Genomic DNA, 18,754 nt, shown 5'->3' with positions numbered 1-18,754 from the left:
TTTTCCTTCCTCTTGCTAGGAGTTACATTCTGTATTTGTTTTCCTTATCTTAGCCGTAAGACAGACGTTTCATATTTTACATCATCTTATGGTTTATAAAATTTGAAGTATGGAAGGTTGTGTGCGCCCATAAATTTCTTGTCTGTGATATGAGGGGACTTGAATAAAGTTGATTTCTAAGAGTCCTTCCGGTCTCAATATTCTATGAATCACCGACATACTAAAATGATGCTATAAATTTTATATCGAAAGAGAGATGAGACTTGCTCAATCTTTTTTTTTGGGGGGGGGGGTGAGGTGGGGAAAGGGATATTATGGATGCCTTTGGCAATATGGTGAAACCTGTGAACGTCTCAGAATAATGTTTGTAAATGCATAAAGAGAAATACATTGAATTATAAAAGCAACGAATTATATTGAAATAAAGATACAATTCTTCCTCACCCAAGTCCATGTATACCCTAAAAATCTACCTACAGATCATTGTTAGAGTATTAGGGATTCGAAATCTATGGAAATCAATCATGCCATTATTAAGCAGTCATTTGGGCTCTTTTTTTTTTTTTTTTTTTTTTGACTGTTTAAGAGTTAAGCAGAGAATGAATTGTAGCTTGCGAGTTTAAGAGTGAGAAATTGTAATTTGAAAGAAACAAACTAACCAACCTAGAATTGTTAGAAAAAAAAAAAACACTTTCCATTAAAGTGACTATGTTTGGGACTTTGGGTGATAGTGAGAGGTATTCAGAGAAACAAAAATTTTACTTTCTTTCTTCACTGTGTTACACTGCCAATATTGAGAAGATTTGGAGGGCAAAAATTCAAATGAAGAACCTGATCTGTTTATCTGTCTCTCTAATCTATGTTATATTGCCAGTTGTCACTTATTAGCCTATTGAGTTCGTTACTTTCAACTCCAGCTTATTTGGGCTCTCGCTTTTATCCTTGTACTATATCGCCACTTTTTCTCCTCTTTATTAAAATAATATTAGTGTTTTAAGGTTCATAAATGCTTTCCTTATGTTTCTTTCTGTGACTTTGTCACTTTCTTGGTACTTTGCTTATCCTTTTTTTTTTTTCTTTCAAGTCTCCATCTTTCTGTATTTCTGTATTCTGTATATTTCTGTATATCTTTGTTCTCTGTCTCTTCTCTTTCACCTCCATTTTCTCTTCCTTCTGTCTCTGTATCTTTCTCTGTCTGTCTATCCATCTTTGTGTGTGTGTGTGTGTGTGTCTATATCTTTTTCTCTGTCTTTTTATCTCTCTGTCTCCCTGTCTCTCTCTGTATGTTTTTGTTTCTGTCTTTTTTCTTCTCCTTCTGTGCCAATCAACTGGAAAGAGAAAAATGTATTGAGGATGTTCTCAGAAAGGATAGGGTAACAGTAAGACACAATTGAAAACATGCTCTTGCTGCAGAGTTTTTCAAAAAGCTCAGCTTCCAGCCCACAGGAACATGGGATTTTAATTTGCCCACTTGCTTTTCCCTTTGAAAATCCACTACAGCAATCAGCAGAGCAGTAGCTTTGATTAAAAATCCTAAAGGCTAGTCTCCAGTGTTTTTCTTCTCCCTACCATCAACACAAAGAAAAGGTGCATAAAATAATGAGAAGCAACAGTTCAAAGCCATTCAGAAAGCTGGTCTGCAAGGACACTTTCTAATGCTGCTTCAGTTCTTCACCATTCCCCTGCTTTGTTGGATTTTTGCCAACATCACAAAAAGACAAAAAATGCATACAAACAGGTAGAATTTCCCCTCATTTCTATAAATGTTGGTCAGTCCATCTCAGATACTAGCTTATTAATACTCAAATAAGTTTACTAATTAACCACATTTAAATTTTACTTAGCTTCATTATACTTTAGCAAAGCGTATACTAACATTACCCTCCTTCCTCTGAGGGATGACATATTTCTGTTTTATGCTGGATGTGCTCTGATAACCAGAAAATAATGGGCAATTCAAAATGAAATATTAATTATTTTCTTAGGGGGAAATTCTCTTCCACTTCCAGGATATTTAAATGATAAAACATAAAATAATATTAGCTTTTCAAGTTAACTTTGATTTTTTTTCATGAATATGAATTTCAGAAGTGCTTGACTTTCATATCAATGTTGACTTATTTGAAAGAAACTTTTTTTTCTATTATCATTCATTTTGGTTTTTGAAAACACTTTAAATTCTATGATTTTATGTTATTTTCCAATTTGTTTCAAACTCCAAATACCTATGTGAAAAGATTAATTACCAAGGTTACCCCTACAGTCTCAAGACATAGGTTTGTTTTCTCTAGAAGGTAACACAAAGTTGTCACTGGTACTTGATGAAATTTTATTTTCAGTGATTGCTGCTTTATGGCCATCTAAGGACATTAAAAGGTCTCCCTCATTTCTCAGGCTCAGAGGGTAACCACACTCCTACTGACATGATGAGTTTTTATATGGAAACCAAGGGCATATAATCCATAGAAGCCAAGCATATTCTTATTGCTATTTCACCTAAGTAATTCCCCTATTGTGAAATGGGTGCCTCATTTTGCATTTTGTATCAGCATCAAACCTAAAATAACAGAATTAGATATTAACCTTACCCCTAACAATTTTTTTATATTATCCTAATCCAATGCACTTGAAAATGCAGAGATTTCTAGATATTGGAAGTTCTCTATTAAAGGAAACTTAACCAAGAGCTATTATCATCAATAATAATAATTTTTAAAAACACCACAGGCCTACCTATTCAATAAGATTAGTGGCAAAATGAGTGTAGCTTCCCCTAAGCTTTCTTTTTGGGACATGCTAACTTTTGTTCCAAGAAAGCACATGAAAGATTAGGGAGACTCTGCTTCAAGACATATGTGATGGAAATAACCTAGCCTCCAAACTCTATTCTCAACTCCTATCTCATGTATTCTTTCAAGGATGAGATGTTCTCTGGCTATCTCCTATTAAATAATGATTTAGGGCTGCTTGCAAAGTAGTGGCAAAAAATTAAAAAATTGCTGAGTCAAAACTCCATATAACTAGAAAGGTGAACCCTTCCACTAAGACCTTGTCTTTCTACAGGATTTGAAGTGTCAGGAAATTCATTAAGTTATGTGAGGGTCTGGTCAGAGTGAGAAAACTGTCCTTATCTATCTACAAGCCAGGAACTCATGATCTCCTAAGCAATACTATACATGTGGGGGCCACCTTCCCATCTGTGTCTTCTTCCTTATGATACAAGACCTTACCAGATCCTTCCCAGGTATCTGAACAGCAGGGTAGCAACTACCAGAAAAGTTGCAGTGACAAAAAGTGACAGATTGGAAGAGATACCCAAAGAGAGAAAAACTACCCAAAAGAAAAATGCCCCAAGTATTGATCAGATTTTTATGTTAAAAATGCAAAATGACAATTAACTCTCAAAAAGAAATATCTTGCAAATGTCCCAATGAAGTTTATGCTAGTAGTGAAGTAGATGATAGTAGTAGATAAGTACTTGGATTCTTTTCTAATCATTCTGGATTTTATACATTCAAGGAATCTTTAACACTTTTCACTCTTGCTGAATTGCCCCTGGAGTGGGCATCAGGCTCTGAACCAATAACTGAGAGGGGAACTTCTATTGAATGGTTTGGCTTTCTCTGCTGAACTTGGGCAAACTTAAAGGACAGGGATTGGTACAAGTGATACCCCTCCATATGTCACACACATGCCACACACACACACACACACACACACACACACACACACACTGGTATGTCCATTGTCATCACTGTTATTTGTTCTAGAAATACCAGCTATAACAATAAGATGAATTCTTGAAATACTAACTATAGCAATAAAGTGGGGAAGAAATTGAGGAAGTAAACATAAGCAAAAAAAAACCCCCATAAAATTGTCATTTTTTTTTTTTTGCAGATAATATTTATTTACAGAACCTAGAAGTTCAACACAAAATTAATAGAAATGATCTATAATGTATTAAAGTAGCAGGATAGAAAACAAATCTACAAATACAGTAAATTTTTATTTATACTACCAATAAAATAAAGAAGGAAGAGAAGCAAGAAGAAAAAATAAATTCTTTTCAAATTTACCACAGAATGAATGAAATATCTGAGAGTCCACTTAGCAAGACATGCAGAGAAATTATATGATTATCACTATAAAATACTGTTTACATAAATAAGGAAGACAAATAATTAGAGAGAAATTAACTGTTCATGATTTAGTTATGCCAGTATAATAAGATAATAGTACTACACCAATCAATCAAAATACCAAATGATTGCTTCATTGAATTAGAATAGATAATATCAAAATTCATCTGGAGAAACAAAAAGTCAAGAATTTCAAGGGAAGTAATACAAAAAAAAGTGGGAAGGAAATGCATCTACCTATAGATCTCAAAGAACATAATACAAAGCAGTAATCATCAAGACAACTTAATTTTAATTTTAAAAAAAGGGAGAAACGAAGAGAAAGAAAAAGAAAAGACAAGTTAACCAAAAGAACAGAATAGGTACACAATGATTAGAAGTAATTGAATAGTTATATGGTGCTCAATAAACCCAAGGACACCAAGTACTGAGGTTGAGGACTCATTTTTTGGCAAAAACTGCTGAGAAAATTGGAAAGTAGCCCAAGAGAAATTAGCCTTAGATCAACATCTCACACCATTTACCACAATAAGCTTTAAATTGTTACATGGCCTAGATATAAAAGTTCATATCATAAATAAATTAAAAGAGAATAGAAAGAGATACCTTTTACAGCTATGAAGAGAGGAAGAATTCTTGACCAATTAAGGAATACAAATGATCATAAAAAATAAAATGGACAATTGTAAATATATAAAATAGAAATTTTGGTACAAATGGAATTAAGGAATCTTTGCAGCATTTTGTTGTTGTTGTTGTTGCCAAAGGTCTAATAGCTCAAACATATAGTTGATGAGATTGTATAAGAAGAAAAACAATTCCTGAAAGATGACCAAAGGCTATAAAGAAGTAAGGCAGGCTATCAATAAGCAAATGAAAAAGTGTAATACCACTCTCTTCTATCCTCACTGATTAGATTAGTAAAAGTGACCAAAAAAAAAAAAAAGGAAAGAAACTGAGTTGGTCTAATTTTCTGGACAATAATCTGGAACCTGAACTAGAATATTGAATTCAAGGAAAGAGGTGGGTATAGTTTCTTATTCAAGGAAAGAGGTGGGTATAGTGTCTTGTGCCCCTTGCTGACTTTTGCAAGGCTCTAAACTAGGGTTACTTCTTAAATTAGGGCCACATAAAATTAGGGAACGGGGAAGATACTTCCACCCTGCATGTTTCCCAGGCCTTATGAATCACATATATATGGGTCACTAAGAAAGGGATGGTATTAGATTTGTTGCTTGCTTCCCACCCTAGTGGAGCCTCCACCAGGACAATCTTCAGCAGTGGACTGTCCTTATAGACATGACTGTTTATATAGCCTTCATTCTAGATCCTTCTTCTTTGGTGGACTTTCTTAGATCTCACATATTGGCCAGGAGACTGAACCTCAAGAGAGAATCTTGAACAGTCTAATCTCATGTGCCTCTTGAACTAGTTTCTCTCTAATCCCTGACACTCTGCTTGGACTCATGTTCAATGCTTAATATTCCTTTATACTTCTACAATTCTATTGATTCTGAACTGCCAGGTGCCAATTTACAAGCTCTGTTCCTTATTCTCAAATGACTTCTCCCTCACACCTATTTATCTCAACCCTACCTCCCATTTTCTTTATATGATGTCCCATTTTAGAACTGCCTGGTACATTCATTATACTCTTTGTAATTCCTGGCAGTTATTTATCATTTTAAATCTTTTTGTTTCCCACTCCTTCCATCTTCTGATTCTCACTGAGATACACCTCCCTTTCAATGACATTAACTCTACAGGAAGGCTCATTAACCCTACGGGAAGATCTACATTATTTTTCTCATATTCCCCAATACTACCTCTTTTTCTCTCCACTCCACCACATTCATATGTCAAGGGAAAAGGAGGTTAGACTATTCCTTGTTTTCCATTGTCACTTTCAGTACATCTCTTGATCTCATTCACTAAGTGACCCTTTTTTTTTTTGAGATTCAAAATATACACATTTATCATTTACTCCAATTCAAACTCTAGTAGCTATTATTCATATAACTCCACCCCCAAAGGACTGTAGTCCTTTCTTCAGTGAAATCAATGCCTGACACATTGTCTTTTCATTTACCCATCTCCTACCTTCATATTAGGGAATTTCAGTATATATATATATTCAACTACTTCAACTACCTTAACTTCTCAGTTCCTCTATCTACTCAATTCCCTTGAAGAATTCCTCCACTATATTTCAATTACATAAAAGATAGTTCTACTTCCACGTTCATGAATTCTGAAATTCCTTTATCTGATAATAGTCTTCTGCCCTTCCATCTTTCTGTATATCTCTTTGATATTTAACCTCCTTCTTTGTCCTCAATATGATCTTCATTGTCTTTATGGCTCATTTTTTCCTGGGCTATCATTCCTCAACTGGCTATAATCTTCCATCTCAATCTTTATCCCATGGTAAAACAACTGTGCTCTACACTATCTCCTATTTTTTATTACCTTGAGTCCTTGTCATATTTCCAATCATGTTTTGCCAAACCCCAACTCTGTAATACTCCTACTACCTGTTGTGATATGGGAACCACCTGCCAGTGGGCTGCTGGAGGTCTAACTCAGATCTGTAGAATGGATCTCTTCATGTGAGAGGATGATGATGATACAAGGAGACTGAGAGGCAGTTGCTGTTCTCTGACCTCTCAACTGAGAGGCAGTTGTGTTGTCTGACTTCTCTCCTCTTCCCTCTGCCTCCAATTTATTTCATTCCCAGTCCACAAGTAACACCTACGTCAGTAAACACCTATGCTACAACTCCCTCAGGTGTCACTATCCACAGCTGCGGAGGCACTAGGAGAATTGACCTGCCCCTTCACTTAGGCGTGGTCCTTAAGAATTCCCCATTTCTTTTGTTTTAAATGCAATTATTTTTCCCGCACAGCACAGTCAGTAAGTTTCCTCATGCGAGGGAGTGCAAATAGCACTATAACAGATGTTGAATCTTGTGAGATGTCATGGAGGCAAATTTTCAAATGGAGAAGAGGACTATAATCAGAACAAGCATTTAAATCTCTCATCAGTCTTTTGGCTTGGCCCTTTGATGTATTGGCACATTTAATTACTCCAACTCTTACCAGGTCTCTTCTCCCTTTCCTTCCCCTTGGGTTACCAAAGGAATTCTGGGAAGATCCTACTCATGAAAAGATCTCGAAAGCTGGTGGTTCTTCTTGTAATTCTTATGTCCCACGTTCATGTGCCAACCACCCACCTTTCTTTTTCCTATTTATGTGTTGTTGAACAGAGCTAATGAAAATCACAAAACCATAATGATTGGGCAAGTTGATGGTATTTACTACCAACTGGACTTTCAGTAAGGCAAGACAAATATTATATCCCTCTTTACTTGATTTGCTATCCTACTCTTCAGGAGTATTTCAAATCTTCTTGGTTCTTAAGTCTCACAAGATACAGCTATCATAATTTCTTAGCCTGGGATCTCAACCATATGTCATTGGAATAATTAAATCAATTCATCAAGCTACTAAATTTTTTCTCCTCATTATCTCATTTTTTCAGAAACTTCCTCTTTTATCTCCTCTCCAATCTCAGTTAAAAATGTGTCTCTTCTCCTTCTGAAAGCAAACCCTTCTGTATATTCCCTTAATCCTATACCCTTTTAATTTATGTAGTAAATTATCCTCACTATCACCTTTCTGATGCTTACAAATATTTCCATGTCTTCCTCTTTCCAATACCAAAACAAAAAAATGACATAAAAATGATAATAACAAAACTTTACTTGATCCATTTAGCCCCCTTGGTTATCATTTTATACTTCCCTCCCATTCATGGATGAACTCTTTGAGAAAGCCACTTGCAATTGGTGACCTAATTATTCTCCCTCAACTCTTTTCTTTTTTTCTTGTTTGAAACAATTTTTTAAATTTAACATGTAATTGAGATAAAATAAAATATTATATAAAATGCTTTAGTATTTTTGGGAGGGAGAGGAAGCTTAACATCATATCTTTTATTAATCTTTAATCTTTAATCTGGTAACAGTACCAGAACACATATAGTCCATAATATATAAATGTTTTACATGATTAACCTATATCAGTTACCTATATACCTATATCAAATTATCTTTTCAGGGAGACGGAGAAGGAAAAGAGAATAGAATTTGGAATTCAAAATTAAAAAAACAATATTTGTAATTGCTTTTACATGCAAACACAGGAAAATAAAATGAATGAACGAATAACTGAAATAATGAATGAATGAATAAATAAAAAGAATACAGAGTTCAACTATGTATCTTCTATTTTGTACATGTTAATTTGACCTTTTAGACCCATGTAAGGCTTTCCATTTAGACCTCTTAAATTTCATATTACTTGATTTAATCTAACATTTTAGCCTGGAATATGTTTTTGGATCTTGCCTGTCATTCATTGTGCCAAGTCTCCCATTCAGCTTGGAGAAAACATTCGAATTTAATAAATCTGATAACATATATTTTTCAACCACTCCATTTCAAAACATATTGTGTCCTTAGAGAGATTGCATATTGGAGTATCTTGAGAATATACAACGTATCCTACCAAACCTCTTTATTTTTGCTGCAGCAAAAATAATTTATTAGGATGATTTGAATAATTCCACTCACTAGTATTAGAAAAATTATCCAGGCCTATAAAGAGATTATTAGTGAGAAACTTGGGGATTTCTCAACTCCTGTTCTTAACAAGCAGTATGTGTATTTTTTTAGACTTTGAAAGTCTCCTTTAGGCCTGCCAAAATAAAAAGGATAAAAAGATTTGAAGCCTCCATATTAAAACACAGTATTATTAACTCTTAAAAGACAAAAACATGATGTGACCTTGCTTCCTGATCAAGCACTTGGGGCCCCACATTTTGGCAGGGTTACTGGTAAAGAACAATAACATCAATGAGAAAAAATTCTTAGCCTGAACTTTCACTATGAGACTTATAACAAAAATAATGTGAAAAAAACCTTCTTGTTTCCCTCTTTAGTGGCCAAATCATTGAAGGTCCCTCAGGCTTTACATGAGGCCTTAAAACTCTCTTGAATTTCTTAAGAGGAGTATCTGTTGTGATGTCTATTTTGTTTTTCAAAATTTCCTAGGTAGTGGCTTCAATTCAAGGAAATTTTTAAAAAGTCCCATAATATGCCTGGATCCTAAGGGTCGTAAGGAATTTATGAGACAAAAGTACATATATAAAGTTTTTGAAATATTAAATGTCCACAACTAAATGTTTTTTTTTTCTATAAAAGTACAAAAGTTTCCTCCTCAATATTTTTGTACTGAAATTATAAATGATCCAATACAAAGACTTCTGTATCTATCTATTTATTGTGCCTAAGGAGCTTTTTTTTTTTTTTTAATCCAATGTATGTATACATATTTATATAGTTATCTTGTTGCACAAGAAAAATCAAATCAAGAAAGTAAAATAAAACTGGGAAAGAAAACAAAATGCAAGCAAACAACAGAAAGAGTGAGAATTCTATATTGTAATCCACACTTAGCTCCTACCGTCCTCTCTCTCTTTGCGTGTAGATGGCTTTCTTCATCACTGAATAAGTGGAATTGTTCTTCAACTCTTTTCTAAACCCTCTGGAACTTGGCTTCAATTGAAATTGGTCTCTTCAAAGTTTCCAGTGATTTGTTCAGTGCCTAATCTTCAGTCCTCATCATCTTGAACTATAAACCTATCAATCAGTATCTTCTACTGAATTCTCACTCTTCTCTAGTTTTTATAATGCTATTCTCTCCTGATTCTCCTACTATCAGTATGATGACTCTTTCTCAATCTTTTTTGCTAGATCTTTTGCGAGATGTCCACCAAATGTATATATGCCTTAAGGGCCTAACCTTCTCTTTTCTTTATTACTTTACTTGTTGATTTTATTAGTTCCCTTGGACTCAATCATAATCTCTATGTAGATGGTTCTCAGATTTACCTCATCATTTTTAACTATAGGAATTTGAAACTGAACATTTCCAAAATAATTTATTCCTCCCTGCAAACTCTATCCCTCAAACTGTTCTGTTTAACATTTAAAATTCTTCACAACCTCCACACTTTCCCTCTTTTTACCTTTTTCATCTTTTTAATGCTTTGTTTTTCTCTATATACTCTTTGATAAAGCTACAATGGCATATTTATAATTCCTTAAACATCATCTTCCATTTCCATGTCATTGTGCTGGCTGTCCCCCCATGCCCAAAATATTCTTCCCCCTCATTTCACTCTCTTAACTTTCCTGGTTTTTTTCAAGACTCATCTCAAAGCATAAGTTATGGTCTGTGAATATGACAGAATATTATTGCTCTATAAGAACTGATTAACAAGCTGATTTTAGAAAAGTCTTAAAAGACTTACATGAACTGATGCTGAGTGAAGTGAGCAGAACCAGGAAACCATTGTACATAATAATAGCATGCAATAATCAATTATGATAGACTTAGTTCTTCCCAGCAATTTGGTAATCCAAGGCAATTTCAATAGATTTGGGAAGGACAATGCCATCTGGATCTAGAAAGAGAACTAAGAAGACTGAATATTGATTAAAGCATAGTATTTTTACCTTTTTGTTGTTGTTGTTGCTTTAACATAATATTTTCACCTTTTTTGTTGTTGTTGCTTTTTCTTTTTCATGTTTTTTTTTCCTTTTGGTCTGACTTTTCTTGGACAAAATGACAAATATGGAAATATATTTAAAAAGATAACCTATATCAGATTGCTTGTTGTCTTGGGGAGAGGGAGATAAAGAAGGAAGGGAGAAAAAATTTGGAACACAAAATCTTACAAAAATGAATATTGAAAACTATCTTCCCACTTGTTTAGAAAAATAAAGGCTACCAAGAAAAAAATAAAATAAAAGGACTCAACTCAAAGCTATTTTCTGCAAGAGATCTTTCCTATTTCCCTCAGCTATTAGCGCCTTCCACTTTAAGAGTACCTTCACATTCTCTGTGAATATATGTAAGTATGTATATATAGTTATAGTAATTACATTTTGCTTTTCTCCCTTCAAATGTATACTAGTAAAAGACAGGGATTGTTTTTGCCTTTCTTTGAATCCCTAGCATTTGTCACAGTATCTCGTATATAGAAAGCACTTAATAAATGCTTACTGAGGGACTCATATTCCCATAGTCTTTTAGACTGAATAAACTTCTTGACTCAATAATATCACTGCTATTTATGTACTTCAAAAAGGATGAAAGGCAGAGGGAAAATTCCAATATGTTTAAAATTATTTGTCAAAACATTTCATCTTGTAACAAAGATCTGGAAGCAAAGTGGGTACCCATCATTTAAAGAATGGCTGAACCAATGAATTATAGTATAGAATTTGAGGGAATATTATTGTCTCTTTAAAAAAAAAAGTGAAGTGAGAAGAATCAGTGAGAAAAAGTGAAGTGAGAAGAAATTATTTATATAATAACCATGCCAACTGAAAGGAAAACAACTTTTAAAGTCTTAAAAACTCTAATTAATGTAATAACTAGTTATAATTCAGAACAGTCCATAGAATGCTGGACCTTGAGTCAGGAAAACTACTCTTTCTGAATTTAAATACAGCCTCAAGACACTTCCTGGGTGTTACCCTTTCCTTATCGATATAATGAGCTGACAAAGGAAATGGCAAACTACTCCAGGATTTTTACCAAGAAAATTGCAAATAAGGTCAAGAAGAGTCAGATTTAACTGAAACAACTGAACGACTGTTCTGACTACTGAACATTGTTGATATTGAAGCGTGAGACATATATTTTTAGAAATAACCAAGACAACACAAATTTGTTTTGTTTGAATTTATTTGTTACAAAGGAGTGTTTTTATTTGGGAAGAAGTTTTCAGGGAAATGGTAGGGTGTGAAAGTGATTCTAAGACATCTATTAATCACTTAAGTACACAGAGGAAAGCAGAAGAAGTTCAGAAAGGAACATAAACAATACAGTATTTGTGCCACCATGCTAAAATTTAATATTAAATAGTTGTCTCATAGTACATAATTACAATTATGATCTTTTTCTCAAGATGATTTTCTAGTTCACAATTTAAATTTTTCTTTTTTACTTAATAGTATTTTTTTCTAATTACATGTAAAGATAGTTTTCAACAATCATTTTTCTAAAATTTTGTGCTCCAAAATTTTTCCTTTCCTTCTTTCTCCTCTTCCTCCCCAAGGCACCAGTTTTACATGTACTGGCTATAATCACGTTAAACATATTTCCATATTATTCATGTTGTGAAAGAAAAATCAGGATAGCAGAGAAAAATCATGGGGAAAAAACACACAAAAAAATTTTAAAAAGTGAAAATGTTATCCTTTAATGTGCATTTAGGCTTCATAGTTCTTTTTCTGGATGTGGATGGCATTTTCTATCACAAGTCTTTTGGGATTGTCTTGGATCACTGCATTGAGGAGAAGAAATGTCTATAGCTTATCATTACACAATGATGCCATTACTGTGTACAATATTTCCTGATTTTGCTCATTTTACTCAGCATTATGTAAATCTTTCTGGGTTTTTTCTGAAATCTGCCTGCTCATCTTTTCTTATAGAACAAAAGTATTCCATTTCATTTATATACCACAACTTGTTCAAGCATTCCCCAGTTGATGGGGAATTCTTTTGCCACCAAAAACAAAACAAAACAAAACAAAATAATCCTTGCTATAAATATTTTTTAACATGTGGTTCTTTTTCCCTTTTGGGGGATCTCTTTGGGATATACTTAGTAGTGGCATTGCCGAGTCAAAGGATGTGCATAGTTTTAGAGTCCTTGGATATAATTCCAAATTGTTCTATAGACTGATTAGATTAGATTAGTTCACAATTGCACTAACAAAAGCATTAGTGTCCCAGTTTTTCTACAATCCTTTCAAAATTTATCATCTTCTTTTTCTGTCATGTTAGCCAATCTGACAGGTGTGAGATATACCTCAGATTTGTTTTAATTTGCATTTCTCTAATCAATAGTGATTTAGAGCATTTTCTATATGACTACAGTTTTAATTTTTATCTGAAATCTGCCTATTCATATCCTTTGACCAATTATTAATTGGGTAATGGCTTGTATGCTTATAAATTTGATTTAGTTTTCAATATATTTTAGAAATAAGGCCTTTGGGGCATCTAGGTAGCACAGTGGATAGAATACCAGCCCTGAAGTTAGGAGGACCTGAGTTCAAATCCGACCTCAGTCACTTAACACTTCCTAGCTGTGTGACCCTGGGCAAGTCACTTAGTCCCAACTGCCTCAGCAAAAAAAAAAAAAAAAAAAAAAAAGGAAAGAAAAAAAAGAAATAAGGCCTTTATCAGAAATATTGGCTGTACAAATTGTTTCCCATCTTTCTGCTTTCCTTCTAATCTTTGTTGCATTGGTTTTGTTTGTACAAAACCTTTTTTAATATAATCAAAATTATCCATTTTACATTTCATGACATTCTGTATTTATTGTTTGTTTATACATTTCTCTCTTCTCCAAAGAACTGACAGGTAAACTATTCCTTGCTTTCTTAATTTGCTTATAGTATCACCTTCTATGTCTAAATCATGAATCTGTTTCTACCTTATCTTGATAGAGGATGTGAGATGTTGGTTTATGCCTAATTTCTGCCACACTATTCTCTAGTTTTTCCAGTTTCAGTGCTTCAAGAATAGAAGAGGTAAAAAATTGTCTTTGTGAGGATCAGAAGGGAGCATCTCTCAGATATTCTACTTTGTAAGATTAATAACTTGATAAAATAAAGTGAAAAGAATTAAATAGTGAGTTCTTATCCCAGAAGCTGGAATCTTTAGATTTATCAAACAGTAGATTATTATAATTATTTACTAGTGTGTCTTGTGTACCTAAACTATTTATTCCTCTGATTCACCACTCTTTTCTTAGTCGGTAGTAAATGGTTTTGATGACTGCTATTTTTTAATACATGTTTAGGTCTGGTATGACTAGAACACCTTCCTTTGCATTTTTCTTTAATTCCCTTAATATTATTTATATTTTGTTTTCCTAGACATATTTTGTTAACATTTTTATAACTCTTTAAAATAATTATTTTGGGTAGTTTGATTGGTATGGCATTGACCCAATTTAATTTTTTCAAAAAGTTAAGGAGCTCATCACTTTTTTTCATGATCTCCTTTTTCCATTTACAATATTATTTTTTTACTTTCTACCCTCCCTCAAATATATATCTATAATTGTTTTTCCATGTTGGCCAAAAGAAATTATTATCCTCATTTTATTGCTGTATATATATTCTGATATGTAAAGAAATTAAATTACTTGTTCAGGGTCATATAATTAGTAAAGTATTTCAAGTCAAACCTAATTCAAGTATTCTTTGTGCTTGATCATGATGTTTCATTATGTTATTAATGGTACCAATTGGAATATTTGATAGTTACTTCACTTCCGGTCATCACAAAGGCAAATTTATGGTGCTTCTACTTTTGACTTACTAAAGTAGCAACAAAATCTTTTCACTCATAATAATTCTAAAATTTGAATCATACATAGCCTTATGATGGTGGTCCTGCTCTGAGAACACACCTCATAAATAATAAATATAATTTCATACTGGTAGGTATTTACAAATTGGTAGAGAAAAAGAGAGGGGGAGGGAGAGTGGGCCATGCCATACATCAAGTGCTGCCACTTAATTCAATGCTGGAATTAGCAGAAATATAAAGGATCTGAATATGCAACCATTTTCTAGAAGAGTAAGTGTTTTGTTGTGTTGTTGGCAGCTCTCAATATTCAATGAAATATCTTGTAGAAGTCTCTTAGCAGATTCTGTAGGATACTCTCATCTTTCTCTATTCTGGAAATTTTATAAGATAACATGTTTAAGAGTTATGGAAGATGAATAGAGATGGAAGCTATCCATATGTATCAGAGTGAATGTGAAAATCTATAAGAACAGATCAATTCAAGTAATTTGTTTTCATATTCCTATGATTTCACATTCTACATATGACTTGTAAAAAGAAAAATATAGCATGTTATACATTTTGAGAATAAAATTTCCCTGAAGAACTATTTGACACTACTTAAAAATAGAAAGATAAGTGGAATAGACTATATAAGAAAGACCCAGAAGTAATACTGAAACAGTGTTGGATTCAATAAAACGAAAACACAAATACTTTGGATGGAAGGAAGAATTAAAGATTTCCTTCTTGATAAGAATTTCTGGAAAAACTAGAAGACTTGGAACAAATTAGGTATTTATCAACATCTTACACAATATATATCTGTAAGTTCCAAATAGATAAAATATTTAAATACAAAAAGTCACACCATAAAAACCTTGTGGGGAAGAAAGGAGCCATGTTCTCTAATTATGTTTATTAGGGGAATTTTTAACTGAACAAGAAATAGAGGCAATCACAAAAAATACCTATTTGTGATTATATATAATTTTAAAAGCTTATGCATTTAAAATGTATGATGAATAAGAAGAGGAGTTCTTAGGCAGAAAAAAATCTTTGCATTAAATGTCTTTTGATAGATATCTGTCAGAGTAAATTGACATAAATATCTAAGAAGGAGTTCTTCTTTAATAAATCATTGGGAAAAGGAACAAAAAGCTCCCCAAAGATGAACTGAAAAAGATTAACAACGATATGAATGATTTTTCCAAATCATTCATAATAAAAGTCACAAATCAAAATACTTCCGAGGTTTCACTTGTCACTCATTAAAGTGGCAAAAAAGAAGAAACAGTAAGTATGGAAGAACACCTTACTTGTGTGATTATGGGCAAGTCATTTTAATCTTTCTGGACCCATCTATAAAATGAAGGAATTAAGAATATATAACTTTCTAATGTTCCTTTCAGCTCTATGATCCTATGATCAAAGGAACAAGCTGCTAGTTGTGACAGGAGGATATGGAATTAAAGAGTGATTAGTATAGGAAAGGATCACTTTTTCCTTAGAGACTGGAGGAAAGAATATAGGTTGAAAAAAGATGAATTTTAAGACTGAAGTAGGTGAGAAGGGAGAACTTAAAAAACCTTCTTTAATATTTTATTTTCCCCCAATTAGATGTTTGTACAAAAACTTTTCAATTTGATATAATCAAAATTTTCTATTTTATGATCAGTAATGATCTCTAATTCTTCTTTGGTCATAAATTCCTTCCTCTTCCACAGATCTGAGAGGTAAACTATCTTGTGTTCCTCTAATTTATTTATAATCTCATTCTTTATGCGTAGGTCATGAACCCATTTTGACCTTATTTTGGTGTAGGGTGTTAAATGTGGGTCGATGCCTAGTTTCTGCCATACTAGTTTCCAGTTTTCCCAGCAATTTTTGTCAAACAGTAAGTTCTTATCCCATAACATGGGGTCTCTGGGTTTGTCAAACACTAGATTGCTATAGTTATTGACTGGTTTGTCCTTTGAACCTAACCTATTCCACTGATCAGCTAATCTATTTCTTAGCCACTACCAAATGATTTTGGTAACTGCTGCTTTATAATACAGTTTTAGATCTGGTACAGCTAGGCCACCTTCATTGGATTTTTTTTTTTTTTTTATTAATTCCCTTAAAATTCTTGACCTTTTGTTTTTCCATATGAACTTTGTTGTTATTTTTTCTGGATCATTAAAATAGTTTTTTGGGAGTCTGATTGGTATAGCACTAAACAAATAGATTAGTTTAGGTAATATTGCCATCTTTATTATATTTGCTCGCCCTATCCAAGAGCACTTAATATTTTTCCATTTGGTTAGATCAGACTTAATTTGTGTGAAAAGTGTTTTGTAGTTTTGCTCATAAGGTTTCTGATTTTCCCTTAGCAGATAGATTCCTAAGTATTTTATACTATCAGTAGTTACTTTAAATGGAATTTCTCTTTGTAACTCTGTTGGATTTTGTTAGTGATATATAAGCATGCTGTTGATTTATGTGGGTTTATTTTGTATCCTTCAGCTTTGCTAAAGTTTTGGATTATTTCTAATAACTTTTTAGTAAAATCTTTGGGGTTCTCTAAGTATACCATCATATCATCAGCAAAGAGTGATAATTCAATTTCCTCATTGCCTACTCTAATTCCTTTAATCTCTTTCTCAACTCTTATTGCCAAAGCTAGCATTTCTAATACAATATTGAATAGTAACGGTAACAGTGGGCAACCTTGTTTCACTCCTGATCTTACCCCAATTAGATGTTAACATAATTTTAACATTCTTTTTTTTCTTTTAAGTTTTGAGTACCAATTGTTTTTCTTCCCTCTCCTCCCTCCCTTTGAGAAGACAAGCAAATCTACATAGGTTTTTCAAGAATAGTCAAGCAAAAGACATTTTCATGTAAATTATTCTGTGATAGAAAACACCCACACACACAGATACACACATATAGAAGAAAAGTAAAGAAAGTAAAGAAAAAGTATCTTTGATCTGCACTCAGGTTCTACCTTTTTTTCTATATGAACAGCACCTTTCATCATAAGTCTTACAGAATTGTCTTGGACCATTATATTGCAGAGAATAGCTAAATTATTTATAGTAGATCATACACACACACACACACACACACACACACACACACACACAATAGTAGTTCTTTTAGTGGTAGGAATGATGCTAATGTGTATGATGTTTTTCTAGTTCTGCTTATTTCACTTTGCATCAGTTCATGTTAGTCCTTCCATGTTTTTCTGAAAACATCCTATTCATCATTTCCTAAAGCATCATAATACTCCATCACAATCATATATAACAACTTGTTCAAACATTCCCCAATTGATGAACATTCCTCAAATTTAATTCTTTCCCACCACTAAAAGAATTATTATATTTTTATTTTTGAAAAAAAAACTGTCCTTTTTATCTTTTTAGTTTGCAGACCTTGTTATGATATTGTTTGGTCAAAGGATATGCATGTTTTTATAACATTTGGGTATAGTTCCAAATTATTCTTCAAAATGGTTGAATTAGTATACAATTCCACTAATAATACATAAATATTTTAATTTTCCTACATCCCCTCCAACATTTGTCATTTCCCTTTTCTGTTATATTAACCAATATGACAGATGTGAGGTAGTAACTCAGAATCGTTTTAATATGCATTTCTCTTATAAATAGTGATTTAAAGCCTTTTCTTTTTATATGACTATAGATAGTTTTGCTTACTGAAAACTGCCTGTTCATATCCTTTGGTCATTTATCAAATGAGAAATGTTTCTTGTTTGACTAAGTTTTCTCTATGTTTGAGAAATGAAATGAAAAACTTGACATAAAATTTTTTTCATAGTAATGATTACCAATGAAGTATTCCTTTCCATCATATTTCACCCTATTTATCCTATTCTTTCTTTCCTTTTACCCTTTCCATTCTCATAAGTGTTTTGCTTTTGACTTTTACATCCCCCAAATTGTTTTCCCTCCTCTTACCTCACTCTACCATGATCTCTTAGGCTCTTCACTTCTTACTTTCCTGTATGGTGAGATAGATTTCAACACTCAACTGAATGTTATATTATTTCCTCTTTGAGTCAGTTGTGATTAGAGTAATGTTCATGTGCTCCCCTCCCTGCTTCTTCTATTTCCCTCACTACTGTAAAATCTTTTTCAATTTCTTTTATGTAAA

The sequence above is a fragment of the Antechinus flavipes genome, chromosome 1, assembly GCF_016432865.1.
Source record: "Antechinus flavipes isolate AdamAnt ecotype Samford, QLD, Australia chromosome 1, AdamAnt_v2, whole genome shotgun sequence".
Taxonomy (NCBI): Eukaryota; Metazoa; Chordata; class Mammalia; order Dasyuromorphia; family Dasyuridae; genus Antechinus; species Antechinus flavipes.
This window is presented reverse-complemented; position numbering follows the sequence as displayed.